General features: G+C 36.0%; 1 protein-coding gene across 2 annotated transcripts in view; it reads left to right on the top strand.

Annotated features, from left to right (window-relative positions):
- GRID2 (glutamate ionotropic receptor delta type subunit 2) overlaps window positions 1–18,572 on the top strand; it is a 1,434,457-nt gene that overhangs the window by 437,153 nt on the left and 978,732 nt on the right. The window lies entirely within an intron of this gene.

The raw sequence follows: 18,572 nt of genomic DNA, 5'->3' as shown, positions 1-18,572 counted from the left end.
CTTCCCTTCCCTTCCCTTCCCTTCCCTTCCCTTCCCTTCCCTTCCCTTCCCTTCCCTTCTCTCTTTCTTCCCCTCTCCCTCCCTTCCTCCCTCCCTCTTTCTTCCCTCCCTTTCTTTCTTTCTTTCTTTCTTTCTTTCTTTCTTTCTTTCTTTCTTTCTTTCTTTCTTTCCTACTATATTTTAACCAAAGTATTTACTCTTGTTTCAATATCACTTGAGTCCATAGGGGATATATTTAACCTATATAGATGTGCAGAGTGGTCCTAGTTTGATCAAGTGTGAAATTTAGCATATTAATTTAAAACTGTATTTTGGAGAATAATAAAAAAAGTAAAAAAAATCTAGTATAAAACCAAATAAATATGGACTATTTAAGATAAATTACTCTTTCTAGAAGGGCCAATAAAGAAATGGCTTTTATTTAATTTAAAAATTTTAGTTCCTTTGAATAATAACCAGTCAAGAGGCCCACCAGAAAAAGCAAACATTTTGATTATTTACTCTGGGGACAGGATTCTAGAGAACACATGGAATTATTGGGAAAGGTCAGTTGGCTATAATAGTTAGAGAGAAGGTCATGTCTTAAAATGTCATTCCTTCCATCTATTCATAAATAAACAGGAAGGTGATCTTTCAGTGGAGATCAGTAATATCTCCAACAAAATCTGAGCTTTCAAATGTATACCAACTTCCCTTTATAACATTATATCTCCAAACTTTGTTTTTATATAATCTGTATTTTTGTTAGACTGGCCTTATTGCTCATTCTGTATGCTCATTTAGGTCTCATTCCATATATATTTGCATACTTTTGCTAACAGTTCTTTATACTGTAAATATTTTTTTCCTTCATCTCCTCATGTTAAAATCCTGTTCATTTTGTATAGTTCTTATTTATTTATTTTTTTATTGTTTTGAGAGAGAGAGAGAGAGAGAGAGAGAGAGAGAGAGAGAGAGAGAGAGAGGTAGTGAGCAAGCACACACACAAGCAGGGCAGAGGGGCAGAGCGAGAGAGAATCCTAAACAGGTTCTGTGCTGTCAGCCCAGAGCCTGACACTGGGCTTGATCTCACGACTGTGAGATCATGACCTAAGCTGAAACCAAGTGTCAGATGCTTAACAGAATGAGCCACCCAGCCATCCCTAGTTCTTCTTCTTCTTCTTCTTTTTTCTTTTTTTTTTTTAAGATTTTAAGTAACCTCTATACCCAACATGGGGCTCGAACTTACACCCCTGAGATCAAGAATTGTATGTTCTACTGACTGAGCCAGCCAGATGCCCCTATTTTAATAGTTCTAAATCAAATAGAAAGGTACTTTCTCCAAAAGTTCCCATGTGATGGCCTCCTCACTTTGTAAATATTCATTGCTCTTGATTTTTATACCATGTATGTCTCTAAATAGTTAGTTAAATCTATTAATGTATGCAATATACTTAATTTTAATACTAAGAGGTAGTATTAAGTATATTCTATATATGCATATATGCATCATCTGTGCTATCAAGCATACATTTCCCTTTTTTGGGAAATGCTTTGGCTTAGGTAGGCTTCATTCAGGGTTATTTCCCTTTCATTGGACAGCCAACATCCAATGACCGGTAACATGGGAGTGTAAAGACACAACCTTTCAGCCAGGAAAACTCTCCAGAACCATCAGAACTTCCTTGACATCGGGCAAGGCCTTGTGACTGTACACAGCCTCACTTCTAGTTCAGCTCCTTCCTGTTCCTTCTCCTCACACACCCCAAGACTAGTGTTGGCCCCAAGAAACTATGCCCAAATAAATTTCCCTTATTCATATCTGCATTTCATAGACCACTTCCTGGGGGTCCCCAACCTATGGCAGCTGGAAGGAAAGAACCTTAGCAAACCAAAAAGCACGTTTTTATATTATGCTATTTTTCAAGGTTTTAAAATCACATCTGCTATTAGGCAATGACATTTTTTAGCTTAATTTGTTCTTAAAAAATTTACAGAGAGCTATGAGTACACTTGATCATGAGGTTCTAGATGATCAAGTTTTGCTATGACTAACATTCATTAAAAAGACAGGTTTTACACTAATATGATGCAATAGCCTTTAAGTATTCACTATACTAGGCAAATGGTTATGTAGGGAAGTGGCTAAATTTTCCTTATTAATTAAATCCACTGTCTGGCAATCCTACGTGAAACTCTATTTCATGTTATTGAATTAATGCCCGTTTTAACTAGATTCAATACTAGGTCAATTATGTTTTATCTAAACTTTGATCATTGCAAACCTTAGTGAGAAAAAAAGGATTTCTAGAATTGGTTTTCTGTCTGCCTCATGCTAGAATGTATCCATGCTAAAGAAAGATCACATTATTCAAATTCTAAATTCTTTCTAGTTTTTATATTATAAGTTGTGATTAACTGTTCTTGTGTAGACTTTTATAATAGGGAACTACTGATTAAATTAGAGTGGGAAAGTAAAAGCAAGCTATTTATACTGTTTCACTGTATTTTCTAATTTTAACTCTGTGCTCTGGTTTCTTCATAGCCCTGTTTAGTCAGACATAAGAAATTGCAATTGAAATCTTCAGGACATAGTATTCATGATGATACTAGGCAATTCACATGTGCTCCAGCCCACAGCTTCAAGGGTTATTGAGGTCAAAAGTGACCAAATATTTTGTGTCTAAGTGCCACCAAAATGCAGACTTCAAAGAAGCTCTCATGCTGCACATCTTGACACTGATCCTGAGTCAGTGGTCCTTGGAGTGTGAGGGACACTGTGTGAGTGTTAAGCTCTGATGACAACTGCAGGGCTCACGGGAAACAGCTTTGAAATATGAATAGACTAACTCCTTTACTTCCTTCCTCCTCCCCATGTTCTTCTGTCTCAAGGAAGCACAGCTGGTCAGGAGAGATCAAATACAACTCAACTGAAATCAGCCACTTCCTTAACTGAGGGTTCTAAGAAAGGTATTGTGTCACTGAAATCAAGAAAATGCCAAATTCCTGACTTACATACTATTTCTTTCCCTTTGAACCAGTGTTACTAAGTTCCCTATAGCAGTGTTATTGAGGTACAGTGTTATACAGGTATGGGGTGGGGGGTGGTAAGTAGTTGAAAAATATTCTCAGTAGACTTCAGGAGGATCTGAAACTGTCAATACTTTTTTTTTCTGTTGTAATAATACCTATATGGGACTAGAATGAACATTATAAGGATTTTTATTCATGTATTTAATAAATATTTTATATATTAACTTCTAGAATATAGTCACTGTTCTAAGCTTACAATTAATGGTGGGAGAAAGAAAATAAATGAAGGAAGGATGGAAGAAATGAAAGAAGGATATCGGTAGGTGGTAGGTATTGAAAAATAAGACAGAAGAGGAAATTTGATGAGGCAGAGTGCTCTGTATGATCTAATTTTATTTAGAATGGTCATAGAAGGCACTTAAGATTAAAGAAAAAGGGGGGGGTGGCGCCTGTGTGGCTCAGTCAGTTGAGTATCTGACTCTTGATTTGGGCTCAGGTCCCAGGATCCAGCCCAGAGTGGTACTCCTCTTTGAGAGTGAGCCTGCTTGAAATTCTCACTCCCCCACTCTGCCCCTCTCCCTGGCTCACTTGCACTCACTCTTTCTCTTTAAACAAAACAAAACAAAACAAAACAAAACAAAACAAAAAGAGAGAGAGAGAGAGAGAGAGAGAGAGAAGGGATGGAGATTGAGTGAGGTAATTAGCCATAGGGTTATTGAGAGGAATATTTTTTAAGAGAGGAATAGCAAATGCAAAGACCCTGAAGGCATTTGCTCTTGTTTAAGGACTAGAAAGGGAGCAAATGTGGTGGCAAGGCCACCAAAGAATGTGAGAGTTGCTAGATAACACCGAATTACAAAGAACCTCAAAGTGGTTTTAGAGACTGCATTTTCTCTGAGTAAGATTGGAAAACTTTTGGAACCTAAACAGAGGCATAATCTCATTTGAATTTTAAAAGGATCCCTCTGGCTTCTGGGTAGAGAATGAATGCAAAAACTAAATAAATATTTGTATCTTTTTTCATTAAAAAAAAAGATTAGAGTCAGGAAGTTTGTCTTGGTAAAGTTGAGTGGACAAGAAATCAGACTCCTTAGATCATTCTCCCCCCAGTATCCTCTGCACATGGCATCACTTCATGTTCCAAAATGGGTGTTTGTACTCCAGCTCTCATGTCCGTCTTCTAGCCTTTCCTTTAAAGACTTCCTGGAATTTACACATGGCACTTCAGCACCACAGCATTGGCCAATAGTGAATCCCATGATCTTGACTGGCTGTAGGGAGGCTAGAAAATGTATTCCTTAACCTGGGCCTTCATTTGCCCAATCAAAAGGAAAAAAAAGTCAAAGATTTTTAAGTAGTTTCTTACTGAATGATTAGGGAGACATCTCAAAAAAAAAAAAAGTACAAAGAAGAAGGACCACAGATTGAGACTCCTTCTACTTAAATAACTGAAGCACATGTTCAAGATCTTTGAATTTGGTCTTTGGAAAGTAAGCATGTGGATAGCCCATTGCTTCCTAATTCAGAGTACCACATTCTCTCTCATCTTTCTGTATCAGCTCATGTTTTCTTCCTGCTCTACCCTCTCACACATCATTCTTGCAAACTTTGGGGCCTCATTTATGTCTTCAAAGGAGCCTTCTCTAGCTGCAGATTAAATCATTCAACTTATTTTTGCCCTGTAATTAATATCTATATTTGTTCTTTATAGAAACAACACAATTTCTAATTTTATATATGTATAAGAATTTCATCGATATCTGTCTCTTTTATTAAGCACTAAAAGACATGAGTGAGACCCATGTCTTTATTGCCCATCATTGTATTCTCAGTGCTAGCTCAGTGCCTGACAGGTAGTTGTTTAAATAATTTGTTGAGTAAATGAACATCTGAATAAATGAATTCACAGAGTATTAGTGGTGGAAATCAAGCCAAGGAGATTGGATTTAAAGGTCTTAATGCTAAAGTCCAGGAGACAAGAGATTTCCTGTAATAATTTTAGTTAAGTATACCAAAGCTATTAGAAGAATTTGTACACAATACATGTTGCTTGCATATGCATGACAACCATCATAATATCTCATCACCTCTTTATAACACTTTTAAAAATTTGTGAGCTTGGAAAGCTTACAAACTAAAGAGTAGTAAAATTTGATGTTATTTTATAGGGCTAAATAATAATTCCTGTACTCTTTGGTGTTATTTGAAGTAGTCTTCTGAGGAAAAGCACCTGCTTATAATTTCAATTTTATATTAATTTTGTTACAGTATTAGGTAAACTTCAATAAAAATAGTGTCAGTTGTCAGTACATCTGCTTTTGTTTGTTTAGAGATTTAAGAATCTGGACTAAGAAGTTGTGGAATACAGGGGACTGGTTTCAGAGGAAGGTCAGAAACAAAAGCAAATTAGTTTTACAAATTTGAGCATTATTTTTCACTAAAAATCAATATGCAAGCTCATCGTTACATGCACTGTTATAAATACCATGTTGTGGGTACGGATAAACAAAATGCATTTGGAAGTTCTCATTGATCTTTAAGGGCTGTCGCCAGTACTTAATGAAGCAGAGAGCTTGTTTGGTGGGTGAGACAGTGTTTTTTTCTTGGAGCCCTGTCAACCATGCAGATAGTTGATAGCTTCTCACAGTCAGACTGACACTTTTAGGTAAAGGTTTACTGTAGCATACAAGAAACAGTGACCTGTGATACAGCCAAATGACTGATAAAATGGTATGAAAAGAGCTTTCAACTCCCTATGGCACTACTAATGTACCTGAAATTTTTAAAGTACATTTTAGTAGTTATGAAAAGATCCAGATGGAGAGCACTAAAGACTGGTGCCCTCACTTTATCCCCCTCAGCTCCCAGCACAAGAGAGACATCCCCTCTGATTGCTATCATCACTCGTAGTAGAAGCTCAAGGGATGTACAAGATTACTTTATTCTCAATTTGATCTTGGCCCTCTCTGTTTGATCCTTGCCTCTCTGCTGAGATTTAAATTTAGTGAGATTCAAGAGAGAACTTTTATTTTGATATGCACTTCTATAGATACTGACCTAGAAAGAGACTAACTTATTATACATAACTTATCTGATTTGCATACTGATTCTTACTGAAAGCTTGAGGAACATTTGACTGGCAAGCTCCAGGAAATAGGTTTCATGGAGTACTGTCAATGCAGCTAATCCTCTGATTTATAGAGGTATATTTTTTTTTCCTGGAAAAGCTATTGTAACTTAAAACAACATAAGTGAAATTAAATTTTCTCCCAGAAAAAGTCACAAAGGATCATTCTTTTTGAAGACTTTATATTCAACCTCTTTTAAATAAAAAGACAATTTCACTGAGGATAACAACTGTATCAGTAAACAAATTGAATGGAGTAATACATCTGTAGAGCATAAGATTTTCTAAAAGTCATTTACATAATTTAAAGAGTAATACCTTGTTAATCATAGAAAAGTGTAGTCAATGCGATAAAAAAAAAAAAAAATCAGTGTGTACCAAAGACATGTTTGTGTATCTTGCAATGCTTCTGGATAGTTGCTGATCCTAAAAGAGATAATCACTTTGATCAATAATAGGCATCTATTATTGGGGTTAATTGTACCTATTTCACTGGTTGGTTTTAGAGTATCAGCTGAGAAGTAAAATAGAACTGAGTTTGTATCTCAGCTCTCTAATAATTAGTAGATGAGACCCCAGGCAATTTACTAGGATTCTTTGATTGCTAATTGTCCCCAAAATTCATTTTCTCTCACTCCCTCTTGGTAATTATTCATTTTCCCTTGGGCCTAGGAAAAAATCATATGACTGAGTTATGGACAGTGGGGTGTGAGAGAAAGTGATCTGGATCTCGTTCTTTCAGAGTACCGCCTTGCCTTCCACTGCTTTTAGACCCTTCCAGTGGGCTGGAATGTGGACATGCTAGTGAAAAACTAGCTTAAGCCGTACCAATGAAGGCAACACCCTAAGAATAACAGAACTACTGATAGATGGAATCTGAGTCTCAGATGATCTGGTAGAACTAAGCTGCTTTCCTAACCTCACTAACTCTACACTGCCTGTGGGAGAGAAATTTCTATTTTATTCAAGGCACTGTATTTTTGTATCTCTTTATTACAGCAACTTGGCCTATTATCAGACATCAGTGTCTTTGAGGAAGGGACTAGACTCTCCATAGCTTGAGTTTCATAATCCATAAAGTTGAAGTTTTAATGGTACCCACTCATAAGATTATTTTGAAGATAAAATGGTTGCTATATAAAAAAAAATATTTAAAATAGCACCTGGCATATATTTAGCATTAAATAATTATTAGCTATGTTTATTTTTTGAATTTTTCCAATTATTATTATAATTGTGTTTTTTATTAAAAAAATTTTAATGTTTATTTTTGAGAGAGACAGAGTGTGAGCAGGGGCAGGACAGAGAGAGAGGGAGACAAAGAATTGGAAGCAGGCTCCAAGCTTTTGGCACAGAGCCTGATGGGGGGCTTGAACCCGCAAACTCGGGATCATGCCCTGAGCCGAAGTCAGTCACTTAACCGACTAAGCCACCCAGGCACCCCTATAATTGTATTTTTTAAGATTTTTAAAAAGTAACCTCTACACCCAGCGTGGGTCTTGAACTCCCAATATCGAGGTCAAGAGTCACATACTCCACCAACTAAGCCAGCCAGGCGCCCTTAATTATACTATAGTTGTTATTTGTATACTTCAAAAAACTATAAAGCTAAATATTTTTTATTTTTAAATAAGGCATAATGAACAGTACTGGGAAAAAAAGTAGTGGTTGAAAAGAACACCTTTTATTTCAAAGCATGAAATTAAGTAGTTTTTATCTTTGGCCCCAAAACATTTTCAAGAAAGTCCTGAGAAGTTTTTGAAATTTTTTGAGAAATTGATTCACAGAGTTCTGTTTTGCTAGTGTTATATGTGTTTATATATATGCGTATGTGTGCAGCATTGCACATTTTCTTGGAGCATATCAAGTTTTTGATCATTCTTCTGCCTTCGGGGAAAAAATCTATCTTTTGGTTTACAGAGCTGGCATGCCATCAGGATTAGCAGTAATGTCTGTTACCTTGATGCTTTATGATTATTCTAATCTGTGGCTCTCCTTTATATCTCACTCTCTTAAAAAAAATCCCATGGCCTCCCCTGATTGTAGACTTTTGTCCAAATTCCTTAGCATAGCATTTGAAAATACTTTTCAGTTTAGCAACAAATTAGTTATAACAGTGGGCATTTATCCTGGTCTGATTTTTCTCAGTGCTTTTACATGCACAATGTCCATTTTTCTGTATTTATAAAAATCTCTCTTCTTTACCTTATGCCACATCTTATTTTCAAAATATGTTCCTTAGAACAGTACTCCTGACAGATAGTTCATGAAAACTGCATTCTGTTGTCAAAAAAATTATGAAATATTGTGGATTGCATTCCTTTCTTGGAAATACCTGAGGTGCATTAGCTATTAGTGTCTCTAAAGAGTCCTAGGAAAATAAAATATATTTTGGTTTAACCTGGTTTTCCCAAACATATTACTATGAGACTTTTCTTTCTAGAGAATCTGTTAATCTCAGAAAACTAGTTGTGTGGATCTCACTTTATGAAACCTGTTCCCCAACGACTGCAATCATTATAACCATAAAGTGTACTATTATCTTTCCCTCATCACCAGACACACAATTACTCTCCCTTTCTTCTGTGTTACTAGAACACTCTGTTTCTTTTTTGTGTTTGCCATACTTTCTTATACTTAAGTGGACACATTATTCTCTATATAGATTAACTCACTTAAACTACTTTTTCTTCTATCACTGTATACTGCCTGGTATAGCATAAATGAGGAGTGATTAGTGATCGTTTTCTGTATTTCATCCCTTTGTATTTGAGTGAAAATATGTTGTTTTAAGAAGTAAAATACAGGGGCGCCAGGGTGGCGCAGTCGGTTAAGCGTCCGACTTCAGCCAGGTCACGATCTCGCGCTCCGTGAGTTCGAGCCCCGCGTCAGGCTCTGGGCTGATGGCTCAGAGCCTGGAGCCTGTTTCCGATTCTGTGTCTCTCTCTCTCTCTGCCCCTCCCCCGTTCATGCTCTGTCTCTCTCTGTCCCAAAAATAAATAAACATTGAAAAAAAAATCTTTAAAAAAAAAAAGAAATAAAATACAGTAGGACTTAAGCACATCATTGTTATCTTTCAAATAGTCAAACTTGTTGGTTGTTTACATAATTCCTCCGTGTTCATAACTTTGGTGGAACTTTATGAGAATCTCTATCTACATGGTTTAGTTTCAGACAACGGAATCCACTTAACTAGTTTAAATAGAAAATAATTTTTAGGAGCACCTGGGTGACTCAGTTGGTTAAGCTTCCGACTCTTGGTTTAGGCTCATAATCTCAAGGCTTTGTAAGTTCAAGCCCCGCATTAGGCTCTGTGCTAGAGCCCACTTGGGATTCTTTTTTTCCCCCTCTTTTCTCTCTGCCCCTTCCCCACTTGTGCTTTCTCTGTCTCTCTCAAAATAAATAAATACACTTAAAAAAAGAAGAAAATAATTTTAATAGGTTATTAAATGCCTTGATAGGGTTGAAGGAAGAATTGTAGATTGAGCAGTCAGGAATGAATCACAAAACTACCCCCACTGAACGGAGCTACCCCAGGGGATCTAATGTCTTTTCTATGATGAAAAGCCCCTGACTTCAGAACCACTCCACAGTGCCATGCTAAGCATACCTCTACAGTCTAGGAACCACTACACTCAAGAAACTACAATGATAACGAAAGCTACCTTTACCACTGCTGTGTTCAGAACCATACCAGATTTATTTCAATCTGCCATGTCTTGGCTCCTTCTCACCTACAAAAGTGATGATGGGGCACTGGAAACTTACCTAATGCTTCTGAAAAAGAAATGGATGTCTCCATGACTATGTTAGCAATTAAAAAGAAAAGCTCAGCCTCTGCCCTTTTCCCTTCTAAACCTTCTGTGATTCTGTCTGATTGGCAGAATGTAACTGTCATCGAAAACTCTAACAGCAAGGGAGTTTCTGCCTTTCCAGACTCTGCTGTACAGAAAGGCACACAGAAAGAAGGTGAAATGAATGTTGGAACCAGTTCAGTGTTTACTAACACTATTAATCTTGTATTATTTATACATGATATTCTCCTTTATTCTAATACTTCCTCACCTTTCTGTTTATTCCTCTGTATTTGATTTCTTATGCCTTCCTCTTTCTCTGCTTGCAATCTATGCAGTTCCAGTCAACACTGAGACTTCAGTCTTCTAAAGGAATTTTATACAGCGGCACCTGGGTGGCTCACTCGGTTGAGCGTCTGACTTCGGTTCAGGTCTTGATCATGGTTCGTGGGTTTGAGCCCTGCGTCAGGCTCTGTGCTGACAGCTCAGAGCCTGGAGCCTGCTTCAGATTCTGTGTTTCCCTCTCTCTCTGCCCCTCCCAACTTGTGCTCTGTCTCTCTCTCTCTCTCTAAAATATAAATAAACATTAAGAAAAAGTTAAAGGAATTTTATACAAAGGGAGGGCAGCAGTGGCATGCTTTTTCTAATTGTCACATGGTAGGTAAACTAAGGGCTTGAAAACACAACATGCTGTATCTTAGCTACGATATTGGGTTTACTGATAAACAACGCTCTAATTTATTTCTTTCCACAATTGTGTGTTGTAGCTATGCATCCATTATACTAAGAACGAAACTGAGGCACTTTGAAAAATTATCTGTTAAAATTGTACATCTTTTAAGTTTGGGACCCATAGTCTCTTCATAATATAGTGCAGTCTAAGATGGCCTGCAATTTGAAACATGCTGAACTCTATTTTCCCACATTTTGTCTGGAAAATAAAAGTAGAGACTTTAAATTATAGTGCTATGCAAAAGCCCATATTAGTATTTCTGTCTTGGGACCTCTTTTACGGTGAACAGCACGGTTTCACCGATGCATACACATCAATTCTTACCTTATTGAAAGGTGATGCTACTTTCCCTGAACTTCAGCATCCACTGAAATTTCCCTTGTTTTAGCCTCTGAGGCTCCGTATTGTTGGCTAATTTACATGCCCTGTCAAGTCACACCAGAAAAATCACCTCCTCGTTAGTTTGACACAAAGGAAGTTTATATGATCTGAAAGCAGAGTATTCCTTCACTTTTATTCACTTGTATCACCTATACTTATTGAATATCCATTGTATATGATAAAAAATCTAATTGATGAAATGTCTGCCAATACGGTCTGTAATATTATCAATCTACTTCTGTATGTTTCTGAATTATACTAAACACCAACGAATACGGATATAGAACTGTGGATATTTAACTGCATTGTAGTTCCCTTTGAAATGCTATTCAGGCATCAGCTGAAATAAAACATAGCAGAAAGGTCTTTTGAAACATCAAATCCATTTTCACAGATTATGTTGTAGTTCCCTAGGATACTAGGATTTGGAAATCATTTAACAAGCCCAGTTATATCTTTTCATTTTATTGTATTTCACTTATCGACCCTGTGCTCATGCTGCAGTAGCCATCTCAGAACTATTATTACAGAAAAGTATCACACCTCTCTTTAAGCAAATATGAGCTTTTGGTGAGATTTCAGTATTTTAAGACACTTTTCTTTGCTCATTAAGTGTAAAATAGAGTATAAAATCTTTCTACCCTCCTTAAAAGCCTAAGATTTGTACATAAGACTGAGGACATCACCACTAATTAAAAATATGTAATATGCTGTCAAATATTATGTAAATTAAGAGATGAGTTAATATCATGACTTTTAAATAATTCTTATATATTCAAATGAAAAAGTTACATGATTTCAGTTATTTTAATTTTTATTTGATCTGTATTAAGGAGGCCATAGTGACATTTTTAGCCATTTAACAATCATTTGGTAATAAAACAAACCCAATTTTACTGGTTATGTTTTGAGATCTATAATTCAGAGCTTTTTAATAACTTTACAACATATGTGCAATTAAAATGTTGCCAAACAAATCATCGTGTCTTAGTTATACATGTAGTGGCACAGGTATTCATTACAAAATGATTTAAACCCTGCTATATGCCATATACTTTTAAGTGCTGAAATAATGAGATTAAGCAAGAAAGTCATGATCCCTGACCTCTTTTAATTTGTAAGCAAGCAATAGAGAGATATATTAAAATAACATATGTATGTGGGGTGCCTGGGTGGCTCAGTCTCTTAAGTGTCCAATTCTTGATTTCAGCTCAGGTCATGATCTCACAGTTCATGAGATAGAGCCTGACATCAGGCTCTATGCTGACAATGTGGAGCCTGCTTGGGATTCTCTCTCTCTGCCTCTCTCTCTGCCCCTCCCCTGCTCATATTCTCTCTCTCTCTCTCTCTCTCTCTCTCTCTCTCTTTCTCTCTTTCTCTCTCTCTCCCTTCCTCCCTCTCTCCCTCTCCTTCCCCTGCTTGTGCTCTCTCTCTCTCTCCCAAAATAAATAAATAACAAATATAACTAAGTAATTTTAATTGTGTAATATGCTATGAAGAGGTAATATACAGGATGTAAGAACATGTAAATGGCCTGGACTTAGCTTCCTCAAGGCAGTGGTAGAAGTAGTTATGGAAGGTCTTTCTTTACGCTCAACCAGATGAAAAGAGGGAGTTAGCTAAGATAAGGGGGTGTGTGGAGGGAGGTGGTAATGGAAGGGGCAGTAGAAGAGCATTCAAAGGGAAGTAGGTGACAGGCTCCACAAAATGTCAGCAGCCTGTGGCCCAAGAAGAACAGACTGGCAGTATTTAGATCATATAGAGCCTCGTAAGGTGAGGATCTTGAGGAAACTCATCATTGTACCTTTTTTTTTAGTCCTTTTTTAATTGGCATACTTTATAGATGGTATCATTGATAGAGAATGCTACTATGTATTACCTATTTATAACGTTCATTGAGAATGAAATTATTTCATGTACTAAAAAGGAGTGAAAGAATGGATAGTTTCTCAAGGTATTTGCAGTCTTTCCAGATTTTTTATAAATATTCTAGTCATGTTTAATATGCCCAGAGATTCCTGTTTGAAGAAATCTCATTAACCCAGTGTCCTAATCCATTATTTACAGGTAAAAAATGACATTTAATGTTCATTCTGGTTTGTGTGGAGTCTGGGCTCGGGAAGACCAGTCTTAGCCTGTAAGGCTACTGATGATTTTCTTTCCAAATCCTTCCAATATCAGTATTATCCCACTCTATTTCACAGTATTTTGGTAAACTCTGAGTCATCATTGGACTCAGAATTACTTGCACTTTCTTCTTCAAATTAGTCATAGCGCTTAAGAATTCCTGAACAGTTCTCAAATTTTAGAGTGAGTTCTTTTTCAGTACTCTGGGGTAGAGTTCATGAATATGTGTTATGAACAATGCCTTTGGTTGATTATTTTGCAGGAGATTCATAGATTTGTACTTTCCCTAGAAGCAAAAGGGTTGGCCAAACCAAGCCAAAACTTCAGACTCATAAACTACCAAGTTTTTACAAGTAAATTGAGGCCTGGAGTATTCGTCTCTAAATGAGAGAATAAATTCTATGTATCTATCCTCCCAGAAGAAATCTGTGCCTACAGAGGTCATCCTGATACAAAAAATTAAAATTTCACATCATCATAATTTAACTAAAAATGTATTTTTCCCTATTAGTCTCTCAAATAGACTTGAATCTTTTCAGTATACATGAGACTGCATACTTCCATACTTCCGTGCATCCTTCCATGTGATTCTTGTTTCTGCAACCCAGTTAGATGGCATACAATTTGCAGCAAAATGCATACTACTGGGCAAGGTTCTGATAACCTTTATGCTCTTCTATAACTTGTATTTTTTTAATATTAAAATCTTGGACAGCAAATGGGTTTAGTTTAATTATCAGATTAATCACTGGCCTCAACACAGTGTCAGAACCTCCTCTGTCAGAACTGTCAGCCTCCACACTGTTCATTTGTTGTGTCCAGGTTCAGAAAATAATTGATGTTCACAGCAAAAGCAGAATTCATTTTTTAAAGCTACTAGTGTATTGCACATAAAGGATATTTGTTAATGCCATATTATATTTAAGAAATTAGTAACTCTGTAGGTAAATTACCACACTGAGGAGAATTTAAGAAAATTAATCTCTGACATGCTATTGGAATGTCATGTAATCTGGTAAAGAAAATAACTGATATGTTTTTGCTGATCTCATATGAAAGCTTTTACTCCTTTTAGATTTACTGAGGGAAAAGAACTGGTGTGTGTGTGTGTGTGTGTGTGTGTGTGTGTGTGTATGTGTGTGTGTGTGTGTGTGTGTGTTTAGTCTTTCATCATAATGATGATTAGCTTTCAAAATATGTTCAGCACTATGTGTGATACAAGTAGTTTATTCATAAGAAATAACTCCCAGTGAAATATTGGCTGCTTTTACTCTGACAAGATTGGTATACTGGTATATGAAAATTAAGTCCTATATTGTATGTTTTAGGTCAAATCACGGGCTCCATATTTATGATACTATATAGTGATATTTGCTCACTATTACTCAAAGAATCTCTAGTAATTATTTTCCTTAAGTATAATAATTAAAGAATTAGTGTTGGATACACACCTTCCACACATACACCACTTCCCCTGTGGACACTCACAAGGGTAGCTCTGTGTGTGTGTGTGTGTGTGTGTGTGTGTGTGTGTGTGTGTGTGTAGGTGCATGTTCTAGAAGAGAATGAAGTTATTTAGTTGCATGTTAAAGTGGTTAGTGTGAACTCGACTTTTTGTCCATTGCTAGTTTTTAATTTTTATAATAAAACTTCTATTAAAAGCAACCTACAAAGTAATATGTGCTAGCAGGAAATAAGCACTTAATATAAAAGAAGAGGCTCCACTACCTTCATGTGGGAAAAACAACAACAACAACAAAACTTTAGGATATTAAAGTGAATGATGAATTGAACTCACTCTGGGAATATGTGAATGAAGGTAGCCTACCAGTATGTCCCTGAACTCTGTAGATTTAATTATGAAAGACAGCAAGGGAAAACTTTGTATATATAAAGTGATGTCAAATACCGAGTGGGGTTTTAATATGTGAAACAATTTCATCACATAATTAAGAAAAATGATTGCAGTGAGTGAAAATTTGGCTCAACCAATAATTTTAAAAATTGAATAAATTTCTTAGTATAGAAGTGAGTTGTCCACACACCAATGTGTCTGTATAAAGGCTAGAGATAAGTCTTCATCTGTAATATTGAAGAGATTCCTGCATTGCATGGGACATTTGTATAAATTGTACTGAAATCTTCTTCAGTTCTAAGGTTCTGTGATTCTAACAGTTTATCAGATTTACCAATACTATGTTGACTTAATTCCTTAATTTACCTGTTTGACCTAGAAAATTTTTAAAAAATAGTAAATACCTAATTTTTCTCCTCTTTTCCATTCCTACTAAGTTCAGATACTTATGGTATTTTATACCAGTGTGTGGACTTCAAATCAGTCACACCATCTCCAGATTTTTTTTTCATCCAAGTCCAAATCTGCTTAAAATTTTTCAGTGTCTCCCCATATGTTGCCAAGGTTGATATTAAATCATTAGTGTAATATTCAAGGATCTGATATGGCTTTTCTTTTTAACCTTACCTCCTAATAACATTGCTTCTTAAAAAGGGTGTTACGGACTGAATTGTGTCCCACTAAAATTTCATATGTTGAACCTCTAGCTCCCAATGAGACCATATTAGAGATAAAGCCTTTAAAGGGATAATGAAGGTCAAGTGAGGTCATAAGGGAGGGGCTCTTATCCAATATGACTGGTGTCCTTCTAAAAAGTGAAGGAGACCAGAGATGTGTAGAAAACACGTGGAGAAAAGCCCATGTGTGGACATAGTGAGAAGATGGACAAGGAGAGTGGCCTCAGGAGGAACCAAACTACGGACACTTTTATCTTTGACTTTCAGCCTCCAGAACTGTGAGAAAATAAAATTCTGATGTTGAAGCCGTCCTGCGTGTGGTATTTTGTTATGACATCCCTAGCAGACTAATATGAGGGCCTACTTTATATTCCCTGTCTAGAGACATTTATTGTTTTCACATCCCAAGAATTCTGTCATCTATTGAGTAGAGGCAAGGGATGCCGCTACACATTCTACGATGTGAAGGATGGCCCCACATACTTATTAAATCCAGAATGCTTCCCCTTGCAGTCAGCATGCTCATGAAGTGTTGAATTAGGACATTCAGTACATGTTCTCCTCCTCTGAAAATATTTTCATCACCTCAAAGAGAAATATATGATATATAGATTATATATTTACAACCTACTATTGCATTTTATATTGTTAATTTTCAATATTAATTATTTTCCTTTCAATTACTGCTATTGGTACGTGAACTTTTTGGTAGTATATTTCTATGAATTGCTGAACCTTCTGTCCCTAATATCTTTCAAAGTAATTTATATGATTTATCCTAATATTTTCCTAACTCCCCTGAACCTAATATTTTGTCCATTGTTAAAAACTTAGATACCTGGTTGTCTATGAAGGACATTCTAATTGAGCAGGTTCAGAGAGTTTAGGAGGATCAGTAAGGACCTCAAGTGACTGCAACACACTGGCAAGTTTAAGAAACAAGAATTGTATTCAATCCTAATATACTAATTGTTATGTATGCCTGAAATATTAATACATTACTTATATAAGTAAATGGGCATCTGAAAATTTTGACAGTCATAACTTTATAGAATTATGGTATGTAAGAGTTCTATCATTTAAGTTGACAAATAGAAAAATTGCAGCATGGGGTTTAATATTTAATTATGTTCCCAAAATGGGTAGAGGTCATTTCCCATCTGGTACTTATTATTAATAGTTTTTACCTAAGTCATCTTCAGAATATCATAGAAATTTAAAGCTGGTTCATGCTTTGAACATAATCTGTTGTAATCCTTCATTTTATAAGAAATCATAATCCTCAGAAAGCCTCAAGTGAATTGATCATTTTAAGTTTACCCATCTCATAATTCTGATACCCAGACTAGGACTCTTACCTTTCACTCCTGTTGATTACCCCCAAAATTATTTCTGTTCATTCACTTAAAATTCTTTATGTATAAGATGTAAATTAATATCAAAAATGTAAATATTCATTTAATATGAATGATGTGCAACTTTTAAAAATGTTTAAGAAAAACTAACATTTCTGGTAACACTTCTATTTGATTAAAATATCTACTTGCATTAAATCTAAAAGTGTGTGTGTGTGTGTGTGTGTGTGTGCGTGTGCATGCATGTATATGTGTGTGTGTGTGTGTGTGCGTGAGACCTTTAATCAGTGTCCTCTCTGGAATGAAGTTGATGTTAGGGATTAGGTTATATTTGGTTACCTCTACCAAATTATATAAGCCATGTTTTCTGGCTGAAATATGTTGCCTTCATCATCTTTCATTTTATATGATCTTTATACGTAAATAATGCTTTGAGTGAATATTGATAAATCCTATTGTAAATCTTCATCGTTCTCTATATCAATTAGGAAACATTCATTAAGTTAATAGTGAAATTCAACTATAGAACATAAATGCAGGAGAGTTTATGCCTATATTTAAAAATTTCATCTAGAAGTTAGCAGTCCTAAATTCACAAAAACATTTTAAGACAAGTTATCTTCTGCTCTGCCATAATTAGCACATTTCATCCATCCTCAAGGTTGAAGATGGCTGGATCTCTAACTATGACATCCTCTTTTTGAACAGAATATAAAGAATGGGAGAAGGACGAAAAGGTTATCTGCCAGATACCTTCCACCTCTTAGTGGAAGTTAGCACTATATAGTAAGTATAGATAGTACTATATAGTGTAGATAGCACTATATAGTAAGTATAGATAGTAAGCACACTCAGTAACATCAACTTACATCTCATTGGCCACTCCTAGTATGAAGGAAGGATGGGAACATAGTCTTTTCAGTGGAGACATTGTCATTTATAATAATATTGGGTAGCTAGCCAGCAGTCTTTGCTAATCTTTGCTTTATTATTATTTTTGTTTCTCTTTAGTTCTTTCACTGTGATGAAGGGATCATGTTCATAAGGTCTACTCTGGTATAAAAATGAAAAAAAATATCCATTTTATTCCTGAAGAATGTCATCTACATACAGAAGGTGATGCATGGAAGCAAATTTACAAATAAATCACAACGTATCATGCATTCTAGTTTTCATGCATGTAAAATCCAAGACAGAACAATTTAGAAACTGATCATTAAAGGAAGTAGTGATAAAAGTTGTGAGTGTATGATTTGACATAATGGTCAGATTTTTTTCTGCAGCTAACATTAATCATTGAGTTTCATGCATTTGTTTTTGGACTTGAATGTTTTGAGTAAGAATATTTTAGTGGGGCGCCTGGGTGGCTCAGTAGGTTAAGCGTCTGACGTGGGCTCAGGTCATGGGCTCACGTTTGTGAGTGTGAGCCCTGCGTCAGGCTCTGTGCTCAAGGCTCAGAGCCTGGAGCCTGCTTGGGATTCTGTGTCTCCTTCTCTCTCTGCCCCTCCCCC

The sequence above is a fragment of the Felis catus genome, chromosome B1 (genome assembly GCF_018350175.1).
Source record: "Felis catus isolate Fca126 chromosome B1, F.catus_Fca126_mat1.0, whole genome shotgun sequence".
Classification (NCBI taxonomy): domain Eukaryota; kingdom Metazoa; phylum Chordata; class Mammalia; order Carnivora; family Felidae; genus Felis; species Felis catus.
This window is presented reverse-complemented; position numbering and strand designations above follow the sequence as displayed.